The sequence below is a fragment of the Vicugna pacos genome, chromosome 11, assembly GCF_048564905.1.
Source record: "Vicugna pacos chromosome 11, VicPac4, whole genome shotgun sequence".
NCBI classification, from domain to species: domain Eukaryota; kingdom Metazoa; phylum Chordata; class Mammalia; order Artiodactyla; family Camelidae; genus Vicugna; species Vicugna pacos.
The window spans coordinates 10,713,541-10,732,475 of NC_132997.1; the positions used below are offsets into that span (position 1 = coordinate 10,713,541).

Consider the following 18,935-nt stretch of genomic DNA (forward strand, 5'->3'; position numbering starts at 1 on the left):
GGAGTGGTAGAGACAAAGGCTTCATGCCACAGAGTTGTCCCTGTGGGAAATCTTACTAGCAAATTTATTCTGAGAACCCGACCTTACAATGGGGAATAGAACTTTCAAAAAAAATAAAGAACAAAAAAGAAAAGAAAAAGAAATGACAGATTGCCAGTCTCCAACTATTACCCCAGCCAGATTTATGTACATACAAAACTTACAACATTAATCGGGAATAAGAAAAAAAAAAAACTCACTCTGAAAATAACCAGGCCTGATAAAAACATTTTTTGGAATTCTGAACTTATAAAAACAAAATCCCCTTTAGGGGGAACTTGGATTTCTCTTCCTGTGTCCTTGAAATGTAAATGTTTTATCTTTCTCTGGGTGTTTTAAGTGTGTGTATGTAAGTATATATATGTTTAGTTTAGTTTTTAAAGGAAACCTTGGACTCTGCCGTACAAAAGTTTCAAGTATTGTGTACATATGGTGGCCACACAAATAAATTGGGATTCTAAGCAATTCTTTGATTGTACCAATTTTCAGATATTTTGCCATCTTAAACTTTGCTGCATCAGCCTGGACCACGAAGGCTTTAAGCTTTTGGAGAGTAAACCTTTGAATTTTATTTAGGCAACACCCCGACTCTCATGTGGAAGGGCCTCTTCATCTTATTGGTATAAAATCACTATATATATATATATATATATATATATATATATATATATATATATATATATATATTTGTATATAATTTGATGGCCATATGATGGATTTTTTAATTTGGAAAAACTTTTTAATTGGTGAAAGTTTAAAGAGATCTCATTATAAACAGCTGTTTTATTGGTACCTATTAAAATAAAGTTTAAATGCAGAAAAATATATCTAATGGTTAACCTAAGAACTCAGATAAAAAAATATAACTGGTTTGAAAAGCTACATTTGTGTTTTTCCTTTCTGATAAATGTTTCTAGGGATGCTAATAAAAACTTAGAATAATTAATGTTATGTAGGTTGAATAACTGGAAAATTGATTGTAAAAATGTCGAAAAAACAGATAAGTAGCTTATCCCAAAACGATAAATATTTTTATATGGTTATTTTGAATGAGATAAATAAAATGGACATTTTTGGATTTACATACAGGGTTTTGATACTACACTATGTAAAGTTAAAAAAAAAAGGGCCAAAGAGATCACCTACTCCCCCCCAACAATAAACTTTAAACAAGTCCGTTTTATTTACCACAGTTTAAAATATATTTATATGTAGACTGAAATACTTGATCAATGATTGGGACAACAGACCAATTAATGAAATTAAAAATCGAGAAGGGCCTAAGCTCTTTGGCTGAAACTTGGGCATCCTAGAGACTTCTATAAAATTATATATAATGCAAACACACAAAAAAAAGTTTTCTGGCACTCCTTCTAGAAATAAGAATTATTGATTAAACTTAATAAATATAAAAATTAAAGTTATAAGATTTAATAAAATTGAGATAAAAGTTTGTGAAATTGGTATATTTAAATGGTCTTTGTATAAACCTTTTGCTTATGTTGTGGGATAGATATGTTTCAGTGGAAAAACGCTTCCCCTTCTTGGTATTATAAGGCTGGGCATATATCTGTCCCTCTGAAAATATTAATTGAACAAATTAAAGGAAACCAATATAGTTACATGAGCCATCCAATATAACGTAAAACTAAAAGCTAATTTGAGTGGCTAATAAAAAAATATAGGTTTACCCTGGGTTTAACTTATAACTCAAGGAAAAGAGACCTTAATAAATGCCTTATGCAAGCTTTGGAAGACATAATAAAGAAAACCTTAAAGTTTTATTACATGGAATTCTTTGTTTACAGCTCTTCTCACTGATACAAAAATGCCAATTAAGGAGATAAAATTGGGTCTGGGTGACAGAGCAGTTCTCTGGGGACATGGAAGAGAGTGTCTTTGTCTTGAAGATCAGAAATATAAATACAACAAACAGTGACCTAGGACTGAGCTTAATTAGCTCAACGAAATAAAACTTGAGGCCAAGAAATTTTTGGCATTTTAGAACTCAGAACTCTGACGGGTCCTTCAGACTTTGTGAAGAAATCTTAACTATCTGTTTCATAAATAGTAAGCCTTAGTGATTTGAGCAAGCAAATTCAGCTTACTCCAACTATTATTATAAATATCTTATAAGTAAGTTTTTAAGTGAATCTATGAGATCTCTAGCTTTTGTCTTTTTATAAGCCTGCGTACAGATTATAGAAGTGAGATATTTCTACTGCTAAAAAAAAAATTCAAAGTCAAAGAGCTCTGCTTAATTGATGTAAAAATATACGAGCTTAAAAATGAAGTATTTTTATAATAAAAACTTAACAAATTGACTTTCAGCGTCATGTGAATTGGAAAATATTCAATATTAAGATAATATTTGTTATTGTTTAGTTTAAGTATGTTCTAATTAATATAGACATCTTTAAAGTCATCAATATTATGTATAATACCTTTACTGTACCTAGGTTTAATGAAAGTCAAATAAGATCCTGTTATATCTGTTGCAGATTTGTCAAAAAAAATAACAGTAATGTGCTGTGGTAAAATTTTAAGTAAATTAAATGCAAATGAGATGAGAGCTTTGGGTAAATATTTAAAATATATTTTTAAAATGTATGCTTAAATAATCTCTAAATGTTTGATATCTTTAAATTCTAGAGTTGTGCTAAATTAAGTTAAATGACAAGATTTTATTAAATATCTATGCCATTGTCAGATAAAATAAGATTGAAATATGAATTACTTAACATTTAACTTCCTCTTACAGTGAAACTAAAGGTGTTTAGAAATATTAATCAATGGTTGGTGCCACACAGAAATGGTCTCTATTAGTAAGGGAATGATCTCAGTATCCTAGGAAAGTAATATAAATGTGTAAAGGAAGATGTAAGAATGGAATTATACTTTGTTAATGAAAAATAGTGAATTTCTCCTGAAGCTGGTTACTTCTGAATGGAAGACAAAATAAGGGACACACTAATATAAGTATAGAAAGCTGTGGAAGGCTTGTGGAAAAGGAACCCTGAGGAAAGTTTTGTACGAGGTCAGAATTGGCTAAGTTTAGAATCAAATTGGGCAACGTAAATGAATCTTAGAAGTAAGCTGGTACAAGATTAGATTTGGTTTTCTCTCTGTTAAGAGGAAAAAATTTTCTTAAAATATTAATCCACCTTCAGTAACAGATTGTAAAACTTCTTATACCTCTTAGCTGACCTGTTCTGCCTTTACCTTTGACATATTTTCTTGTTAATGAATTAGTACTACTTTACAGTGATCTATATGTTTATCTGATCAAGTGTTCTGAAATCTTTCAAAAAGCTCCCCAAATATAAAATTATAATTAATTACATTAAAATTAATTTAATTAATTAAAATTCTTTTAATCTCTAGTTAAGTTTGGGATGCTACAGAAGGCCCCTGAAACATCCCAAAGAGAGATTTTTAACTATAAAGTTTCATTTGGCATTTTAAATAACATGGAATTGTCAAATGAATCATAAAACTTCTAAGGTTATATTGAATGAGAAATATTATTAATATAGGTATTGTAGAAATTATATGGACTCCCTAAAATTCTGGTTTATCTGAAATGTTACCAGTGATAATTATGGGTATAGTGAACAGGTTTCTTTATTGATTATAGTGTAACGGTGTTTAACCATGCTTTTAAATATTTTATCATTTATAGACAGTTAATTGTTTTCTTCTGATGGTTTTGCAAAATGCTTTCTCTTCAAGGAGATTTACTGATTTCTAATAAATTTCAAACTACAGCACTGAACTAAACTGGGTAAGAAATTTTAAAGTTCTAATGAAAACTCTCATTAAAAGAATTAGTTACATGGGACTGAGTAACCTGGTGAATATGGTTATAATTTTTGATTTTGTTTCAAATACTACTGGCTTTTAACCTGTTTCCAAGACATAAAGAATCTCTTCTCCTTAAGCTAGTTATGGTTCACAGCAATTTGATAAATTATACCTATGTATACAGACTTGGAACAGTTATCTTTTCTCTCTATCTGATCCCTCAAAAGACTAAAAATACTTAGGTCCCCAGTGGCTCTATCAGACAAATTAGAAAGATCATCTCCTAAGAGATATAGGAGTATAAAGGTATTTTAAGGATTTTAAAGAGAAAAGAATTTACCTAAATCTGTAAGGCAAAAATTCATGAAAAGCCTTGACGTGGCTTTCTTGGTCTTAGAAAACCTCATTAACATTCTACCCTGAGACTCCGTATTAAAACTTCCAACACAGTCAATTTAAAAAGCCTATATGATCAAATAATCAGATTTAACTTGTAAAGAAATTAATCTTGATTTGGCTATATTTGAGAAAACTGAGGGCAACTTTAGAGAGAAAAAAATTATATTTTAGTGGATATTAAATTCTAGTTTTTTTAATTGAGGTCCATATTTACTAAGACACTTCCCAGATCATTCCTTGCTGTTATGTCACTTTACTGTACAGTTTAATTGAATTATGAAAAGAATACTCTAGGTTTGTTTCTGAAGCTCAGTAATCTATCCTTGGGTAAAGTTCCAATGCCCCATGTCCTGCAGCCAGGGGATTATACATACTGCAACAGGCATGACTTAAAGAACTGTCTCCAACCTGAATGGAAAGACCCTTTTTCAGGTACTCTTAACTAGACCATACAAACCAAAGCTGAAGGAAACGGAGTCTCGGATTAATTTCCTATCTGAAACATCCCCTGCAGTGCACTGGCCTATAGAGCGCTGCTCACCTTAAAACAATGCCCAAATGGAGAAAAAGCTTCCAGACCAGGATGAGAAGAAGACGACATCTGAGCCAGACAGCTGTCCCAAGACACCGGACCAGGACTGTATAAAAATTACTTTGATAATTTCTCCAACCTTTGATTATGAACTACTCCACTTGTTAAGTTTATGATAAATTACCTATGTCTAGTACTTCTGTGTTACCTTGGTGGGTTTCCCTACTCCAAGGCTCTAACTAGATAGCCCTCAGAAACGTTATTCTAAAAAGAAATTATAGTTCTGTTTAGGCCACTGTTGATCTTACAAGGTGGGAGATTTCACCTGGCCAATTAATACCTGCCCTGACCCTGACCATAAATATGAACTTTTTCATAGGATCAAACTCAGAAACACAAGCAAAATTTTAACCCAAAAATACAACTTCTCGACTATTAAATTCTTACTCATGACTTTATTAACGTTACTAGCTTTATTAATTATATCCTGTCTATTTTATAAAATTGTTGTCTGTTACATTTCCCAATGTGTAACTAGGCCCACAAGATTGATGATGGCTAAACATCTTGAAGAAACAGATAAAATTTATAACCCTGAATAAAATAAATATAATAGTGTGATTCTAGGTATGGAAATGAGCAAAGAAGGTTAAACACTTCCTGGATCATAATAGACTAGTAAGACAGGTGATCCAGAGAACTTTTAGTATCAACAGGGCCTGATAAAAAAACTAACACCTTGAATGGCAACTCAGAAGATTTTTCACCTGAACTTGGAATGAGCCATCCTAGCACCGTGGGACAAAATTCGTCATGAAATGTCTCTCAAAATATTGGTCGAATTTAGGACCAAGGGGGAACACTGTGAATGAAAATACTACAATGTGCATGAAAATACTGCAACCATGTCAGTAAACAAAGAATGCTGAATCCAAGTCAAAAGCGGCTGCTGCCAACCCCCAGCGAACATGCCTGCAGCCCGGCCTCTCAACCACTCAAAGTGGTGCCCTCCGAGCAGACTCAGAGCAAGAAAGGACAGGATACTGGCCCTAGATAGCCAGGTGCTTGCCAAAGGAATGAATTCAATGACCCAAATGTTTGCTTCCCACCATACATAGAAAAGCAGTAAATACTTGAACTTGAGATATCTGGTTTTCTTTAGATAACAAGCAAAATTTTATTGTTCCAATTACCTGGTCTTTGTTGTAAAGATTCTATATATCCTAGCTCCTCCCCTACCTCCTGGGGGCAGTCCCTCAGAGTGATCTGAGATGCTGTCATCCCGGCTCGAGTCCTCCAGCCAAATAAATCAAAGCCCTTAACATTTAGGCTGAACGTTTATTTCAATGACGTTCCAGAATAGACACAACTCATCAATTCTGTAATGGAACACACTGAATCAGGAACCAAAAGCGTGTTTTAGTCCGGAAAATCTCCAGGTTCCTATTTCTTCCTGTCATTATACAATCCCTCCAGAACTCATTACTTTGCTGTCTGCTCCTCTGGCAACCAAACTCAGAGAAGAGTCAACTCAGCAGAGCACCATGCTGGGGAGAACCCCCCGCAGAAACACTGCAGTCTGCCTTCCCTCCCGCATACTCTGCTGATCCTTGGTGTCCTCCATGGAGACCAGGCCAACAGAGCTGTTCCCAACAGCTGCAAAGTCGCACACGTTAAATAAATCATTTTATTTTATATGATATTTTACGTATATACCCATCTCTGAAAACAGCTTTGCCAGAAGCCCAAATCTTCAACAATAATCTGCAAAGGCAAATCAGGTCCCCAAGGGAAAACATGTCTTAAGTCGATGCAAAGGCCTCCAAAGTCCTCTCCAAGAATATAAACCAAACTGCCTGCAGGTCTGCAGCTGCAGGAGGCTACATGTCTGCTTTTAAAGCAACCCCTTCCTGCCCTCGGGTGCTACAATGCCCTTTTATGCCCTCCCATCGCAGGGCAAGAGCAGCCGCTGCAGAACCTTGCAGGGCAGCACTGACAGGACTGGACAAAGGGGATCAGAGCTAAACTAAGCATTCTGATGACACGAGCTTGTCACTGTGTCACTTTACAGATGTAGATATATATACAGAGAGGTGGGGTGATATTGCTCAAAGTCACACAGCTAATAAGTGACACAGTATATAACTCTGCTCCTCCCTCCTGTGTGACGCCCAACTGGGACACCCACAGGGTTCTCTCGTGGCTGCCTGAACAGTCTTTTCCTATCACTCATGACACACCACAGTGTCTGAACTTAGCATGCTTTTGCAGCCTCTTTTCCCTCCAGTTTCTCAGGAACAAGGCTGTTCGGGCCTGTATGAATTCCGGCTTCCTGAAATCTCCATGCTCAGGCTGGTCTTGCCTGTGCATCTGGCATGCTGCTCAGAGGCTCTTCCTCCCCTGCAGGAGGACGTTTCTAATCTTCACAGGGACACAACCTCAGGAGAGCTCTCCTCTCGCCCTCAGCACGGCAGGTGTCCCAGACCTCATCCCGAGCAGCCCCATTAGGACGGTGTCTGCCCAGCTCTGCTAGTCAGAACAGCAGCCTCAATGCCAGAGATTATGCCCAGGTCACACTGCAAACCTACTGCCCGCCTCACAGCCCCCAGCCAGCAGGTCACCTGGAAGTCACAGCAAGTGCCCCACCCAATCCAGAAGTCTCTTCTTTTGCCAGCACCACTGATGACTGGTTTCCAACCTTTGGTCAGTTTCTCACAAAACAGCACCTTCTACAGTGAAGCGGGTGGTTTTTCTTCTGCGCCTCATCCTTACTGGAAACGTAAAGGGAAACCAAAAGGCCTTTTCTCAACCCTTTTCTGATGAAACCCTCCCACCCACAATACTCATATGCTCAAGAGCTTTGGATCCACATGATTTTCTTTCCCTTACGCTAAGTGGCTCAAAAAACTGAGGGATTCTTTCTCCTTTGAGGGTATTAGCACTCAGTTTCTCGGCTTTAATCTGTTTTTGTCTCTCTCTTCAGTGACCCTAGCAGTTGCCACCTCTTACTCCCTTCAGCAGCCTCCCTCCCAACATCTAGTCTAGGAAATCAGCTGTGATGAGGGGCCCGGGGCCCGTCACAGAAGATGCAACTAAGGCAGATAGAGGCTACATAATTTGCCTAAGAAATCACCTTGAACCACCAACAGAGTGTGTCACGTCCCTCTGTTTAACTCTTATGCTAAGCAAGTTAACTTTTTGTAGATTATGTTTATAAACAGATGAGGTATGAAAATACATACAAGGGCACACATCAACTCTAAGATATTCATTAACTCCACTATTTTGTTTCTATTTATTTTATTTCTATTAAAAAATTAAGAACCCCTGCAGTCAATATAGCAAAATGTTACTGGCTTTTAAATCCAGAATATAGAGGGGTTGTGTCATTACTCATTCTTATATGTATATTCACAAGACAAAATGATTTGAAAGTCTCTCTCCCCCCCACCCCCTACTCACTATTGGCTCTTACCAGAGCTCCCAGACCACGCATCTAAGAGCCTTTCACTTTACCAACAGCTGAACTCATCAGTTTTCCCCCAGAACTCCCTCTGCAGCTTTCCCTCCTCAGAACACAGCAGGACCATTATTTAACTCATTAATCCACCCAGAAACCTGGGCCTTACTCCATCCTACCTTCACAGAAAGCATTGACCCTTTCCTCTTTACCATCTAAACATGCCTTCAATATGTTCGCTTTTACACACTGACCGTCCCACCGCTCAAGTGGAAGCCAACAACACTGCCCACCAGGACTCATGAGTCTCCCAAGTGGCCCCACAGCCACTCTCCCCTCCTTGAGACAAATGGGATTGTGTCACTCCCACGCTTTTTGGACTCTTTTCAGACCCACTGTTCTTAGAAGAAACTTCAATTTCTTCACCTGGTGAAGGTCTTTGCCATGAAAATATCAGCTCAGGAAGGGCAGGGCACGCCCTCGTTCCTCGGCCCCACCATCTGGCAGAGCATCAGCTTGGGAGGATTGAGTTCTTAGCAAACTAATTCACTTATCCATACAAATCCATGGTACATTAGAAAGATTTTAGATGTTGCGCTCGACTATTAATTTGGGGATTTTGCACTGGCAACCTGCAAGTATATATTCTAAAGTTTGTGTCTTCTTAAAACCACACCCAGATTAAAGGAGTATTTGTGGAATGTCTTCGGAGTAAAAGGGACTGTACTTTTACAGATTTTATGTTTTATACTATGAACAACCCGGACAGGGTCACAAATGGAACCGCCTCACAAGTGACAGAAGACAGGTGAGACGCATATAGCAACAGGTAACAAAGATGGTAAGAGCAAAGTTGTTTCTCCAACCCCCGAAAAAATTCCTCCAAGAACTGAAAACTAAGAATTTTGAAAGTAAAATACTATCATCTAAAGAAAGAAAATAAATAATCCTCTTCATCAGGGTTTCTAGATCTGACTGCAGAGTTATAAGCAGGCCATACTGAATCCTAGCACAGAAAAATCTGATGGGCTAGTGGTAAGTTCCAGGAAAACGGCAGTAATTCCTCCACTTGAAAGAGGACACACACTCACTTGTTGAAGGTGATTGTAAACCACATTCTGCAGAAATTCAGAAGATTCAGGCACCGCTTCTAGATGGTGATGACACGGAAGGATGGCTTGGATGCATGCTTCTAACTGAGTCACCGGCATTCTTACACTGCAGGGGGAAATGGAGGCCGTCAGCCAAGAGCACAGATGTTCCTGTCATGTATCCCAGGCCGTGCCTCGGGGACTCAGTGTCCTGTAGCAGTCCGTCCCCAGGCGAGGACCCGCAGCGTGGCCCAAGCAAGCAGGAGGGGCACTGTGCTTGAGAAATCCCATCCCCCATGGGGGCAAGAGGGGCTGGTGGGGTTGTGTGAACCTATAAATGCTCATAGAAATACACCTGCATACATTCAAGTGATAAAATTAAAAGTAGCAGGCTATTTAACAAAATTTCAATTGTCAGTGTTAATTTTACCATTCCATTCCGCTTGTCCCCTGCACTCTGAGACAGGCTTAGGCTCTCTCACACCTGCAGCTCTGATGCAATAGTTGTGAATTTATTTTACTTTGCTGCAAGTGACTTCCCTCCCAGTGTCACTGTGACTGTCGTCTCTTAACACAGTCAGATATCTTCCTGGATCTCTCCCTGAGTTCCTTGCTTCTGCTTCTCAGATCCTGAGATAAAGAACAGGTGAAGGCACATGACTGGAAAAGTCAATGTGGACTTGAACAAATTCCTCAGTGAATCCCTAGGTGAGTGCTGCCCACCCCTTACCTTCGATTCTCAAGGTTCTGCCCAGAGTGACATCCAGACAGGAGAGAGTCCTGGGCCCTATTAAAAGCTGTGTGGCTTGGGTGCAGGGAAAGCAGCAGGAGCTGGTTCCGTAGCCGGTCCCATCCACACCTCTGCTCCTCTCTCCCCTGAGGCCCCGCTGCCAAGCCCCCAGGCTCCCTGAGCTTCTGTCCTTCTCTTCTACTCTACTTCAAGCCCATTTCCTCTTCCTTTATTCCCTGATTATCCCCAGCTGGAGTGATTTTTCTATCATAGAATCTGAAAAAATTTCCTGCAGCTGAAAAAGAGGTGCCAGAGGTCAACGCCCATATGGTGGTTCCTGAAGAGAGCCCCTGGTTAGGGGGACCCTCACCAACACTCACGGGGCATCAGGCATGTTGCAGGGTCGACCACCCCCAATAAGAGTTTGCTGTGACCCCAAAGCACGCACAGCATCAGTGCTCACTAAAATATAGTTGTAGTCCTTTATTAAGAAGCAAAAATAAAAAAATTACTCATGTTTCTTAGTAAAATTATTTATGAGGGAGAAAAAGAAATTGTAATAGAAAGAACAAATTTCACTCCATGTTAGATGTGTTCGTTTGGCTTTAATCCTGTACCTTGTTTTCTAGGCTCAGACTTGATATTTCTGCACCTTTTGTAAAAGAAAGTTGCCTTTAGCCTGAAATATAAAGGAGGGCCTATTCTCCGGGCTCTGATCTTTAAGAATATTTGCTCTTCTACACTTATGTATAGATGGCAAGTTGTAAAATACTGAATAACCTTTCTTTTTTTTGGAGGTTATACGGGGGCACCATAATTTGACCCACATGGACAGCTGCAGGAACAAAGGATTTCAAGGACAAACAATTCATACAACAAGAAGTTTGCAACAACCAGCCACATCCCCGCCTGTTTTTGGTATAAAAGGAGACTGAATTCTGCCCTGGGGAAGAGAGTTCTACTGGATAACAATATGCCATTTTCTGGGCCTGCCAGCTTTTCAAATAAAGTCTCTTTTCCTTACTCCAACATCTCATCTCCCGATTTATTGGCCTGTCATGCAGCAAGCAGAATGAGTTTGGACTTGGTAACAAATTGACTGCCTTAGAGGTAGTATGTCTCCCCTGTTTCCTCATTTCCAGTATGTCACAACCTATCAATTTTATATGCTTTTTAACAACACGAACAAAAAACCTATTATAAGGAATTGATTCCACAGAAATAAAATTATTTCTACTCCTTCAAAACTTTTTTCTTTTCTATTTTATTTTGTTTTGCTTATTCAAAAGAAAATAAATTCAAATCATTTTATTTCACGTATTTTTATAGCTAGATATTGTAAATACTACAAAGATATTTAAATTGCAATAAAAATTGTTCATATATTTGTATAAAGATATATACACAATCAATGCAGATTAGGAAAGGAGTAGATATTTACTAAAAATCCACTGCACATCCAGTCTTTTACAAGCGTATCCTGGAATATAAGCTCTATTATCCAGGGTCCCCCACCCCCAATCTCACTGTGGAGTCCCTTAGTAATCAACTACCAAGGCACCAGCATAGAACCATGAGATCACTATTTTAGGTATAAATGAGAGTACTAGCTCATTCAATTCTAAAACAGAAACCTTAAAATAAATACTGAACTTATTTACAGATAAACAAATTTGGACACAAAAAAGTACAGTTTCTCCCCAAATTCACAAAGATAATAACTGGTAAAGGCAAGATTTGAACTCATCTGCCTTGAATATAAAGCTAAGGTGGTAATCCCCTTCAACTGTGGAGAAACAGCAGCACAACCTGTCACCCTATCTTTGTTCGGATCTGGCTTTAGACAGCCTGAGACAGCACCCCATTCCTATGGAACTCGAGGGCAAACAATAACAATAAGTATTTTATATTCAGTAATTTCTTAGGTCTCAATTATATAAAGTGTCAGCAGGTCAGCAGAAAACTCTGGGAAATATGAGTGGCTCCAGAGCTTTTTGCTGATAAGAAACTCAATCTATCAGGACAGAGTGACCTTCCCATGAGAGGCCTCATGGACATAAACTAAAGGCAGCTGAGCAATGAAAACTAGCAAGAACATGGAACTCAAGCAAGAAGGATCCCTACCATTCCCTGCCCAGTTGCCTCTTCACCCTTGTGGACAAGATGGCAGAAGGTCCAGGTTCTTGTCCAAGTTACAACATCATGGATTCTCACCCATAAAATATTACGACTCTATTCTGTCTTAAGTCCTTTCCAACTAAAATATGATGACACCAATATCTCAGCAGAATGTCTATGTCTCCACTTTCTCTCTTCTATTAGGAGACTATATCTATGGCTACAAAGCAGAAATTCAATTAAAAACACCATGCACGAAGCCTGGTGAACGTCTGTGTAAGAGACACTGTTCTCACGCTCAGTGAGTGAAAACTCAGAAAAAGTGATCCTTCTCCCTCTGCAAGTGGGAGGGAGGCTGATTGTGTGTGTGTGTGTGTGCACGCGTGTGTGTGTAAATCAAATACAATGTATTCTGGGATGTGCACAGATTTCCTTTATGTTACTATCATTTCATGAGGATGAGCCAACCTTTAAATTAATTTGAATCTAGTATTCTGAGAGAGTCTCAGGCTCTTTTGTTGGAGGACGGCAAAGGGGAAAGGAAAGGAGGAAAGAAGTAAATGAAGCAAAGCTGTAAGAGTACTGCTAGGGAAAGGCAAGTCATTAATTCTGTTCCTACTTGCATCACACACAAATTAGGGACTGGCTTTCCCCCATGTCTTGTCAAGCACTGAGTTGCAGAAGAACAGCCGACAGCCCATTTCTCACTGAGCTTGTGACTGTACGTGGCATCTTATAGACACTAATTATTTAACCTAACCAAACAATCTAGCAGCAGGCTGTAATTCTCCTATTTTGAGAGATAAGAAAACAGGAAGTGAAAGAGGGTATATAGCTTGAACAAAGTCAGAGGACAAGTAAACTAAAGAGGATGAATTCAAACTCAGATCTGAATGCAGAGTCTGATCTTTCCACTCCCAGGGCTGGAAAATCCTTAACACACAGGGTCCCCAGCTCCTCTGCATTGTTCCTGGCACCAAGCATTTCCCATGGTGATATTCTCCAGTTCTCAGACACAGCGCTCTGTGCAGCCAATAACCTCCATTCGACCTTGATCATCTACCTGCCATGCCCACCAGGCTTCACCAGGCAGGAAAGCTGGCTTTCAACTGCATACAAAGCCACCCCTGGTTTATCCTGGACTCTTCAGCAGCTTTTCCAGCATAAAGGCAGCCATGAAAGTGCTCACAGTTTGTACATGAGCCACACTACCTCTCTCCATCTGTCTCCTCACCTATACTACTTAGCTATGACCATTTTGAGAATCTTGGAAACAAATTTTTAAAAACAGAAAAGAAAGGATTCTGTAACAAGTACTTAAAACTTACAATTTTAAATGAGAAGTCACAAAGTGAGTATTTACAAACCGAATCTTCCTTCCTAGGTGTCAGTTTTAACAGTTAAAAAATATAATAGCAAAAAATTCTCACTTAAAAAATTAACAAAATCATCAACAATAATCTGGAATAAACTCAAAAACAATGCCCATGTTGTACATGGAGAAAGTACAGGACTGTACTGAGGGGTAAAGTAAGAGGTGTGAAAGTAGAGACATCAACATTTTGTATGGAGGAAAGCAGTTTTGAAAAAATGTACCTTCTCCTAAAGATAATTCAAAATTACTAAAAAATCCCATGACAACACTTCTTTTTTTTTTAACTTGAAAAATTATATTAGAATTCTTCAGGAATAATAAAGTCATAATACTAGCCAAGAAAATTTGGGATGGTAAAGAGAATCAAAAAAATCGCACTGTCAGATATTAAATAAATTTTTACAATATGTAAGATATAGTGCTAGAGTAAGAAAGTAAGATTGACAGAAATAAACCATGAGCTCAAAAAGAGACTCTAGTGTACATAAGTATTCTTTACAGGTGGGATTTCAAGTTAAAAAGCAAAGTATGAATTCAATAATTGTCTTGGGACAATCAGAGAATCCCCTGGAAAGAACAAATTCTATTCCAGTCATATTGACCGCAAGAAAAATTACAGAAAGTGATGTGAATATTAGAAAGTACTAATAACAGCGAATATAATTCTTTGCTCATATTAATTCAACTTCGCCTCACTATAACAAGTACCATTATCATCTCCATCTTAGAGATTAAAAAAACCTACCGAAGAAATTTATACCATTATAAGAAAGCATTTCTAAGAATAATATCAAGGATAAAACCCAAAAAGAAGACATTTACTCTCTTAAGATTATTTTGGGCCACAACAAAAATGAACCTACTGAACAAAATGAAAGGCAAAAAATTACAAGGAAAAGCTCTCTGATACATCTTGATGAAGACAAGGGGTTAATGTTCATAATATACATAGAGCTGTCACAAAACAACAAGAAGCTCCCTCACTTAAATGTGTTCAACGGACAAAAGAGATCATTCACTTTTTAAAAGTCAGATGGCTAATGAGTGAAAAATGCTCAATACCTCACTGGTCATCAAGTGTAAATTAAAACAATGAAAAAGCACTTTTGCTCATCATATTGGCACATATGTTTAAAAGATATTCTAGCTAGTGTCCATCTTTGAGAGAACAAACTGTGAGCGATCTTTTGGAGGACGACATGTCAATGGATATGTAAACTCTGAAAAACGTGTGTACACACAGGCTGAACTCCACTTTTAGGAATTGTTTCATTTAGAAAAAATCAGTTCAAATAGATGTACTCATCAGAGCATTTACACAGCACTGTTTAAAATGGTGAGAAGAAAAGCTGAAGTGAAATCATATCCAGCGATAGAGAATTGGTTACATAAGTTATTCTACATCTTTTCATTCCCCACAGGAGAAGGAATTTCTAGATTTACTTGAAAGGAGCCTGTGATTTATGAAGTTGTCACATCCAAGGACTAAATTTCCAGAAACTTTAACTAAAGAAATACTCATACAAGATCACAGGAATGTTTGTATAAGAAGGATTCCAGTCAAACACCCTTTCTGACAGTGGAAGATGGAGAAAACTTAAGTGTCTACCATCAAGACAATGATGCGGTAAATCACGGCGAGCTGTGGGCACTTAAGTTCCGGCGTTTCGGCGTGGTCCAAGGCCTTGTCCACAGTACTCTCCCACGAAAGGTGTCCTTACACAAGAGAATAAACCTGCACATCAGGAAAACCCTCTACTCTATCTGAAAGGACCGGGTGAGTCTAGAGGGGGAAGAAGTCAATGATATATACCTGAGTGAATAAACCGAGCTGCAGAAAACATATAGTATGGCCTTATTTTTCAATAAAGCATATATACACTCACATATACATAGATTTCTCATATTCGTGATATATATATGACATAGGCATAAAGGTCATGAAATACATACTCCACATTGTCAGCAGTTTTTACTCTCTGGAAATAAGGGGAAGGGAAGTAGGGGACTTTCGGTACCACCACAGTTCTCTTTTCAGTATTTCAGTTAAGTATACTTGGAGTTTAAAAGTTTATTTAAGTCCAAAGTAAAATGGACGATGCCTCCACAAGACAGAATGCTATACTGGTCATTAAAAATCATGCCAGTGGAGATAGAATATTGTAGAAAAATGTGTAATAAGCCGAATGGAAAATGGAGGTCTCCATACAGTAAACAGGCACACAGTGCTCGCTGGATTTTATGACAGAGGTAATACACACTGATGAAAAGAACAGAAAATAGATTTTAAAGTGTTAATTATTATCTCTGAGTACTGGGAACAAGATAGACACTTTTGACACTTCTTTCAGACTTTTATATTAAATACACACTATTTTTCACCTGAAAAAAGCATTTTTTGATGTCTAGTACCACACATTGGAAAAAACACACGAGTACTTACAGAAACAAATAACTAGGAGACACCACAGCACCGTCACGCAGTGTAGAAAGGGCGATCCTGAATAACACCACGCAGTTACATAAGGACCCACAAAGTGACAGCACCCCCTGTAACAGGGCGCCCCCCCTTCTATTTGTCAGTTGTGTCTTCAGGGCTGAGGCAATTAATTCTGAGCACGGCCAGTGTCAGTGCTGATGTCTGGATGGATGCCACTGGAGGTGAAGGCACCTGCAAGCCGAGAGGAAGAATAGAAATCATCCTCTGCTTTTTCTGTCTTGTTTCTTTGTTACTTTTAAAGAGAGGCGTAAATAAGATAAACTGAATCTTCCCTACTGAAATTTCAGTAATGAAACCGTTTTTAAAGTGTTCACAACTTATATTCTGCCTATGACTGTCTTTTCAACAAAGCATCATATTTATTAAATGTTAATTAACTCAGTTAATTAACTACTTGTTGAAACCAATTAAAGAACATGAAATGCACTACGTGAAAGCACCAAGCCTGCAGTGACTAGCTCAGCTGTCTTCACGTCAGTGCAGTCAAACCCCACCATCCCGTAGCCCTGAGCTTCTGATGCTGGTAAGAGAGCACGCTGCTTCCTCAGATGGAGAGAAACGGTGAAAGCATTTTCTGAAATCTACAGCACTGAAAAAACATAACTGATAAATCCCAGGCTCCTTTGAGGCTGCCATTTTCCGTTTCTGGCCAACACCCGTCAATGAGCAGAACCACCCCATTCCCGAGTCATGGGACTCACGTGGGCAGAAGTTTTGGAGAAATTTCCAGGTATAGAATGTAAACCAACTATACATAAAACTCTGAAAAAGAAAAGATGCAATACTTTGATTTTGGAAGACACTAAAATATTCTCCTAATCCTTAGTATTTGGAAAAGCTGGGCTTCTAATAAGCCACTTATTTATTTCACAGCCAATGAGCATCTTCCACAAACCCTGTTTCCCTGTGTCTGCTGGGAGCTTCAGGCACATTGATGCTGTCTATCTTATAAGTCACAAGGCAGAGGCGTGTGTCTCACGCCTGCAAATCTCACACAGGCTCAACTCCTAGCCTCACTGTATGAACTTGGCCCCATTTTCTCACGTGTTTATTTGGTATCTGTTCTTCTGTAAGCTGCCTGAAATGCTTCTTGGAACAAGTCAGAAGAATGAGTGGGTAGAGAAATGGACAGATGGACAGGTGAGAGATGGGCAGACAAACAGAGAGTCTCCAAGAGAAGGGGAGCAATCAAAATTACCTATGCAAAACCCTCTTCTAGTCAGGGAAGGAAACCACCACGGAGAAGTGTGAAGAGGCAGGTAGCTTAGGACTGTTTCCTGGATTCCATGAAAAGTCACACCAAGAGATGAGAGGGTAGAACTATAAATAATAAAAGAAAAAAAGCATGCATGTTTGAAAAATATATCTACATTATGTACTTTCTAAAGAATAGAGTCAAATCAGCAAGGCCCAATAACACAATCCTTGGGTATTTACAGAAGTGAGAATCCCATCTCCAATCCGCAACGCATCCCTTTGGAGCACTGAGAGTCTACACGGTGTGGTCATAAAGCCGTCACCGCAAAAGCTATGCTATCCTGCACTTACGAGGAAAGAGCAGCTGTGCTCGGTCTGCCTACACGCGTTTTTTACAGCCCTCAGCACCTCTACGGGGGAGGGACGCCTAGCGAGCCCCATCTCTGCAGGACAGAAAACAAGTCCAGGAGAGGCTAAGCCGACCCACCAATTCTCCATCTCACAGGACTTGTCACTCCAGACCCGGACTTGAACTCGGACCCACGTTTGTAACCAAAGTACTACCGTATTTTATGTGCTTTTTGTGTGTATAATACATTTGTTTCTGGCATGAAAGGGTATTTAATAAATGATCGGTTGTCTTGTCTATCTCATTAGCTCACAATCTTTATATTTTTGTATTGTACTCTTCCCCTGGAGAAAGGAACGGAAAGAGCGGGGGTCAGAATGAGGTGGGGCTCCATTCTTTATCTGTTACCTCATCTCATCCAAGTCCCCAAACAGGGAGAAAGAGCAAATGTTCTCTTCATCATTTAAAGAGAGGGCTCCAGTGATGGTGACTTACTCAACTCCAAAACCAAGTCTGGGGGAAGGGCACATGTAGCAACGAGAACAGTATCACCTGTAGGAAGGCAAAAAGAGCTCAGGGGATGGCTCAATGGGTCAGCCTGATTTAATTTCAATCGATAAAACAATAACACACTCTAAAAATATTAGCATACAATGGATTTGCTCTTTCTTGACATCTAGCAAGTTTCCACATCTCACATGTAACTTTATCATGAACTAGTGAAAGGAAGAGTCCACAGACAAGGAAAATCAATGCCACAGGCAGGCTGAAACACAGGCTGGAGGAAAGGAAGAGAAAGGGCATAGTTAAGAAGAGGGGAAATTCTGGGAAAAAGACATCATCACAAGGACTCTCAAGCATCATCCAGCAATCATATAATCATTCTTTCAAGAGAGAGTTACTTAGGTCCTATTTTGTGCAACATTGTACAGTGGGCGAAGCAAGAGCACAGCGTCCGGTGGCAGCAAGTTGCGGAGCTCCAATACACTTCTGATCCCGGTACCTTGCACACTTGTCCTCAGAATAAAGGCAAAAAATATAGTAAAATAATCCAATGTAAACTCTATGCAATGCTGAAAAAAAATTAAAGAAGACCTAAATACCTGGACAGACACACCACGCACATTCCTGGATCAAATGACAGCATTCTTGGGATGGCAGTGCTCCCCAGAGCGATCCATATATTCAACGTTGACTCGATCACAATCCCAGTGGGTTGCTCTGCAGAAACTGACTATCTGCTGCTACAATTCATATGGGAATTCGAGGATCTCAGTAACCAAACCGTAGTTGAAATAGAAGAACAATTTGAGAGGACTTGTAATTCTCAATTTCAAACCT

The 18,935-nt window shown here is 38.9% G+C and overlaps 1 long non-coding RNA gene across 1 annotated transcript in view; it reads right to left on the reverse strand.

Annotated features, from left to right (window-relative positions):
- Positions 1 to 7,271: 7,271 nt before the first annotated feature.
- LOC140699631 (uncharacterized) overlaps positions 7,272 to 18,935 on the reverse strand; it is a 33,507-nt gene continuing 21,843 nt past the window's right edge. Inside the window, exons 3-8 of the long non-coding RNA XR_012077867.1 lie at positions 18,698 to 18,865; positions 18,003 to 18,146; positions 17,247 to 17,368; positions 15,992 to 16,219; positions 9,326 to 9,452; positions 7,272 to 7,545 (exon numbers count right to left, since the gene is read on the reverse strand). This is a non-coding gene — a long non-coding RNA (uncharacterized lncRNA). The remainder of the gene's footprint in view (positions 7,546 to 9,325; positions 9,453 to 15,991; positions 16,220 to 17,246; positions 17,369 to 18,002; positions 18,147 to 18,697; positions 18,866 to 18,935) is intronic.